The sequence below is a fragment of the Silene latifolia genome, chromosome 11 (assembly GCF_048544455.1).
Source record: "Silene latifolia isolate original U9 population chromosome 11, ASM4854445v1, whole genome shotgun sequence".
In the NCBI taxonomy this organism is placed as follows: Eukaryota; Viridiplantae; Streptophyta; class Magnoliopsida; order Caryophyllales; family Caryophyllaceae; genus Silene; species Silene latifolia.
The window spans coordinates 187,153,110-187,160,225 of record NC_133536.1 but is presented as its reverse complement, the minus strand read 5'-3'; positions in this window follow the sequence as shown (position 1 = coordinate 187,160,225).

The following is a 7,116-nucleotide window of genomic DNA, read 5'->3' as shown; positions in this document are numbered from 1 at the left end:
GGCGATCATGATTGAAGACATGAATGGGAAGTTATGTGACACCCCTGAACAAGTCAAAATTGCTTTTCTTGATTACTATCAACACCTGCTAGGCTCAAGCCAAAGGACAAAGAGGATTCATAATAAGATTGTTGATCAGGGTCCTAGATGCAAAGAGGAACATCATGCTGTCTTGCTAAGACCTGTCACTGGGGAAGAAGTGAAAGAGGCAGTTTTTAGCATACCTGACATAAAGTCCCCAGGGCCTGATGGATACACCAGTAGATTCTTTAAAGATGCTTGGGGAGAGGTAGGAAAGGAAGTTATTGCAGCTGTACAGGATTTCTTTAATCATGGGAAACTCTTAAAACAGTTGAATGCTATCAGTCTTACTCTGATTCCCAAATGTGATAGACCACAGACTGTGATGCAATTCCGTCCCATTGCTTGTTGCAATGTAATTTACAAGGTTATTTCCAAGCTGTTGTGTGCTAGATTGGCTGAGGTGCTGCCCCAAATTGTTGATAAGAACCAGGGAGCTTTTATCCAACACAGGAGCATTCAAGAAAACATTTTGATATGTCAGGATTTAATAAGACTCTATGAAAAACCTTCAACGTCACCCAGATGTATGTATAAGATTGATTTACATAAAGCATATGATACAGTGGAGTGGGAGTTTGTGGATAAAATTATGGTGCTGATGAAGTTCACTGAAGGTTTTAGAAGCAAAGTAATGCAATGCATCACTACTGCTTCATTATCCTTATCCCTGAATGGTGAGATGTTTGGTTTCTTCCCAGGGAAGAGGGGTTTGAGGCAAGGGGATCCCTTGTTGCCTTTGGTCTTCACTCTATGCATGGGCTACTTGACAATGACACTCAAATATGCTGCAAATACTTATGAGTTTGGATTCCATCCTATGTGCAAGCAGTTAAGAGTTACTAACTTAATGTTTGCTGATGATGTGTTGATGTTCAGTAGGGGAGATGCAGGCTCTATGATGTTGCTTCTGAAGTTTTTCTCTACGTTCTCAAAAGCTACAGGACTAAGGGTTAGCCCTGCTAAGTCAAGTGCTTATTTCTGTGGGGTTAATGACCAACTAAAGCAAGAGATACTACAGGTATCTGGGTTCACAGAAGGGAGCTTGCCATTCAGATACATGGGTATGCCCATTCAAACTACTCGTCTTCAGAAGAAAGACTGTGATTGCTTAGTAGAGAAAATTTGTGCCAAGATACATGGATATGGAGCAAGTAAATTATCATATGCAGGCAGGGTGGTGTTAGTTTAGTCATGCTTAAAACTTAATGTGGCTATTGGGCATCTCTTTTTGTTCTCCCCAAAGGTGTTATTTGTAAAACTGAGGCAATCTGCAGGAACTTTCTTTGGGAAGTTGGTCCAGACTACAGGAGATCTCCATTAGTGGCATCGGATAAAATTTGCAGGCCAAAAGATGAAGGAGGATTGGGTTTAAGGGATCTGGAAACGTGAAACAAAGTTTTAGTTGGTAAATTAGTTGACTGGGTGTTTGAGAGAAAGGACACTATCTGGGTCCATTGGGTGGAGTGCAACTATCTGAGAGGGAAGCAATGGATGGACTATACACGTAGCTCCAACTCTAGTTGGGTTTGGAGAAGAATATGCAAGGTGAAGCAGGACATAGCAGCTGGATACACTGATGGAACATGGCATCAACGGGAGGGTTTCTCCTCTGCTAGATGTTATGAGTGGTTGAAGGGACAAGCTCCAAGGGTGAACTGGAAGTGTGTAGTTTGGACTGGTTGGTGTCTACCTAAACATAACTTCCCGGGGTGGATATGGGCTCATGAGGCTATGCATACTAAAAGTAAACTGCTGCTCTATGGGGTCATAGATGAAGATAGATGTCAGCTATGTGGAATGGGGAGTGAAACACAGGAGCACCTGTTCTTTGCTTGTCCATATAGTAGCCAAGTTATATCTCAGGTAAAATAACGCACTGGGTTGGGTAATCCTGATACGAATGTCATGGAATGGTGCTTACACAGACAAGGCTCAAAGCTTCAAAAGGAAGTCCAATATGGTGTGGTGCTATGTGCAGTTTATATGATATGGCATCAGTGCAATAAATGCAGACAGGAAATGGTTCTCCTCCGTCCAGAGTGGCTTGCAAAAGGGATCATGAATGATATGAAAGGTAGGCTAAGAGAGAGGGATAAAAATCAGCTGAGAATAGATGATATGGAATGGTTACAAAGCAAGAATTTATTGTAATCTGATCATATGAATTCTGTACATTGATATCCTTATATATTATATACTTACATTTTACCAAAAAAAAAAATAATAAGAATATTTCTAGTGGACCATCTTTCATAATCCCTGGAGAGATAGTTCACTAAGAAGCCGAGAGATAAGTAATTCGACTCATTCACATCTAGATCATGAATGTTTGGAATCCTTATTATGCAAGGAGACATTGCTTTTGCTAATTCGAATTTAAGGGCGATATAAAATTGGTGGAGTTCGGGCATCAAATCCATATTTAGTGCATTCATCATAGTTAGCATCTCTAACTCCGTATCAAGGTCACCATCGATATCGTAACTAGAATCAATATCAATATCGTCGTTGCTAGCATCAATAAGAAAACCTTTAAGTTTGTTAACCAGTAACTTGTTCAAAAATACCGTAATAAAAGGAACATTGGAGTTCATCGCTAAGTATTTGACCAAATAGGATCGTCCAGTTCTTACTGAACCTATCACTAAAATACGCCTAGAGAGGGATAAGGCTAAGCGGAGCGAAAAAGGTTTTCCATGAGACGGGAAATGAAACTTATTAACCTACGCGAGGTTTGTGAATAAGTGTTGTCTGATAATGAGCAAGGATACATACGCAGGGAAGGTAATCAAAAAAGAAAGAAGAACTCATCTTCTTTCTTTTATCACTTAGCAGTCGTGCGAGATAAAAGTCTCATGCACGGTTTTGAATGAGAAAAATAAGTGAGAAATCCTCTTTTCGACTCTAACTCTCCTACTCCAGTCGTTGCGTTTCTTTCCGTTACTTCGAAAGTAGCTGCTTCATCTTCAGCCACTCAAATTTTTGATATTCCTTTCTTATTTCTCATCAAATGAATGACATCTTCTTCTCGAAATACTAGCTATTCTTAGCATGATATTGGGGAATATGATTGTTATTACTAAACAAGCATAAAAAGTATGCTTGCATATTCGTCCATAGGTCAAATAAGATATGTAATTATTCGAATAATTGTTTGAGACTCAAATGATGGATATGCAAACATGATAACTTATATGCTATTATATATCTCCATGAATCTAGGAACTTTTACTTGTATTGTATTATTTGGTTTACGTATCAGAATTAATAACATTAAAGATGATGTAGGATTATACACGAAAGATCCTTTTTGGCTCTCTCTTTAGCCTATGTCTCTTATCCCTACACGGTCTTCCTCCACTAACAAGTTTTTTTCTTACGGAAAACTATATTTATTCTGGTGTGGGTGGTAGACAAACCTATATTAGTTTTAATAGGGCTCCTTACGAGCGTTCTTTTTATCTACTCTTATCTAAAAATATTCAAGTTATTAATGACTGGACGAAATCAAGAAATAAACCCTCACATGCGAAATTATAGAAAATCCCCCTTAAGTTCAAAGAATTCCATCTAATTGAGTATGATTGTATGTGTGATATCATCTACTATACAAGAAATATCAATGAACCGGATTATTGTAATTGTAACACCCCGGCCCAAACCGGGTCGGGAGCGGTTACTTGTGATAGCTCACCAGGCTGTGTACATGGCCCACAGATCAACACGGGTCCTTTACAGCGCATTTTGTCCTCACTCATGCGCATCCCGGAAATCTTCCCAGGAGGTCACCCATCCTAAGACTACTCCCAGCCAAGCATGCTTAACTTTGGAGTTCTTTCACAAGGATGACCATAAAAGAAAGTGCACTTTGTTGATATGAGTAGTACTTCCAATCCCTTTAAGCACTAGTCATTTAAGCCTATCACTGGACCTCTTCAATTACCGTGGGGTGTTACAGTCACCCCCACTTGAAGAACGCAACATCCTCGTTGCGCCTGGGAGCATAACCGCTAACCCAGAATCCTCCCCCGCTAGGTGTGTGATCACAATGGAGCGTATAACCACTGCCTCCAGGAGCGTATAACAACTGCCTCCGATCACCACACGGTCGCAGGGTTGCTCTGATACCACTTGTAACACCCCGGCCCAAACCGGGTCGGGAGCGGTTACTTGTGATAGCTCACCAGGCTGTGTACATGGCCCACAGATCAACACGGGTCCTTTACAGCGCATTTTGTCCTCACTCATGCGCATCCCGGAAATCTTCCCAAGAGGTCACCCATCCTAAGACTACTCCCAGCCAAGCATGCTTAACTTTGGAGTTCTTTCACATGGATGACCATAAAAGAAAGTGCACTTTGTTGATATGAGTAGTACTTCCAATCCCTTTAAGCACTAGTCATTTAAGCCTATCACTGGACCTCTTCAATTACCGTAGGGTGTTACAGTAATTGCTCAGGATACCCATTTCTAGCTTCTAAAGTCTACTTCTTTCTTCAAGACCCCTCTTACTAACTGGAATCAAGGAATTAGTATATTTGTTCCTCCGCTCAAAATGGTAATGGGCTAGGTTTATGAACTTACAATCTAGAATTTGATGATCGAGCCTATTCCACGATTATAAATTTCATACCGAACCATGTACAATAGGGTTCTATACATGCTCATCATAAGAAGGGGTCCTTCGAGCATATCTAAATAGATACTATCTTTACATATGGATCCCTGCGTCGTCCCATTCCATCTAAGATTAGGAAGAGGCGAAATTGGTCCTGCTTTTTTCATCTCTCGTTATATGGGACCCTATTCATCTCTTTAGGCTTCTGTTGAATCGAAAAATAGGTATGATTGTCCATCTTTTATACACACACACACACACACACACACACACACACACACACACACACACACACACACACACACACACACACACACACACACACACACATATATATATATATAATCAATCGGTATAAGGCATCCTCCGGATAATGGAAATCGAAGCAATTGGATGTCCGGCGTGGGCCTATATGCCCGATCAATAAAAATACTCCAACACTCCACCTTTATGATATATTCCCTTCATTACACTAGATAGATATCATATTCATTGAATACGAATCACTTTCAAGATGTCTTGGCTCGAAATTTCGTGCTAAAGAGCGTGGAGGTTAGAGTCCTCTTCAAGGCATAATATCGAGAATGCTCATTGAATTACAAGATCTCAGATTGATATTGATCCAACATCTTTACGTTCGGCAGTGGATCACGAAATCTTGGCGACCTTCTCTATCTAATAAAGAGGGAGCCTACTTTGAAATCATCCCCCCTCCCCTTCCCCTCCTCGAGTGTATGCTTCAATAGAAATTTGACAAGGGGAGATTGATATAATAGAAACCGATGCTGCCCGTAATGTAACTCAGTAGCTAGATAAATTACATAGTCCGTTCTAAGGATTGTTGACTTACCCATTCTCACTGTACGTTTTCAAAATAGGCACTATTAGGGCTGGGCACCGGTCCGGAATGGACCAGAACCGGAATCCAAAAAAATCATGGACCGGAGACCGGACCAGAAAAATTCCGGTCCAACACCGGACCGGACCGGAATTATTTTTACATACCCTCTTTTTCAAATTTCGGTCCAAAAAACCGGACCGGTTGGATCAGAATGGACCGGTTAGACCGGATTAAATAGGCGTACACTTGTTTTTTTTTATATATAATATTTTTTTTTAAAAAAAATACAATAATTCCGGTTTTTCCGGTCTGGACCGAAAAATTCCAGTCCAAGACCGGACCGGACCGAAATCTTTAAAAATGTTGGACCGGGGACCGAACCAGATTTTTTAATTCCGGTTCCGGTAGATTCCGGTTCGGACCAGTCCATTTTTCCGGTCCGGACTGGATTATGCCCTCCCCTAGGCACTATCGAATCAGATGAATTCTATAATAGACATTCCAGTCTTTCTTCTACTTTCAGGGCCTATCCGAAAGAGAATCCAGTATTTCTTGGTCGTGAATATATGAATGAATAGGATGAACCGCTCCGTGGATATCTTTACTTCGGCACAAAACAATTAAAATTTGGCTCAGTCAATTGTAATGTGTATCATCGATATAGGGTATTTTATTTTGATTTTATTCAGTCATTCAAACAAACCAACGACTATTCTTTATTGGAGCAGATAACAACACCCATTTCAACGGACATGCGTCTTTTTCGTTTTCCAATGGATTTACATCTTTCATCAATGGAAATTTATTGATGTAGCGTGTAAAGGCTCCGGTTGTTCGTTGTTCACGAATTGTTGTTTAGGCAGTTCATACCACCCATACATAGTGTTTTGATCTAAGATTTCAATTCTTCCATGTTTCAGCAGTAGCATATTGTTCCATGGAGCTAAGGTCCGAAATATGGAAAAATAAGTGTTTCCACGCCTCTACCACTCAGTCAATTCTGTTCCACTTAATCCCCCTTTCTTTCATGGCCACATATCTTTCCGGCTAAGGAATGAGAAAGTTTTCTTCTCTTACATGAATCCAATTTTCATTTCATCTGGGAAAAGACATTTTTTTCTCAACAATGTCTTTGTCATTTGATCCAATAGTGTTCCAGTACATAAGAACATATTTAATAAATACTATAACTCTCGGATAGAGTATTACAACGAAAAGATTCATATGATAATGAACTATCGGTTCTAATCCCCCTGAATCTTTCTACTTTATTGTATCGAAACCTTCATTTCTTTTGAAGATATGAAAAGTGTGGAATACGCTTACTCTCAATTTTTGGTCTTTAAGTGAGTGGTAATTAAAAAAAAAAGTTAGGCCATGTTCTTTTGGACTTAATTTCAGTTCTTATAAATTCATCCGGTTCAGTTCAGCTCTATTAAGTTCAGTTTAGTTCTGTTCAGCTCATCAAGTTCAATTCAGTTTAGTTCAATGTTGTTGTTGTTGTTGTTGTTGTTGTTGTTGTTGTTGTTGTTGTTGTTGTTGTTGTTGTTGTTGTTGTTGTTGTTGTTGTTGT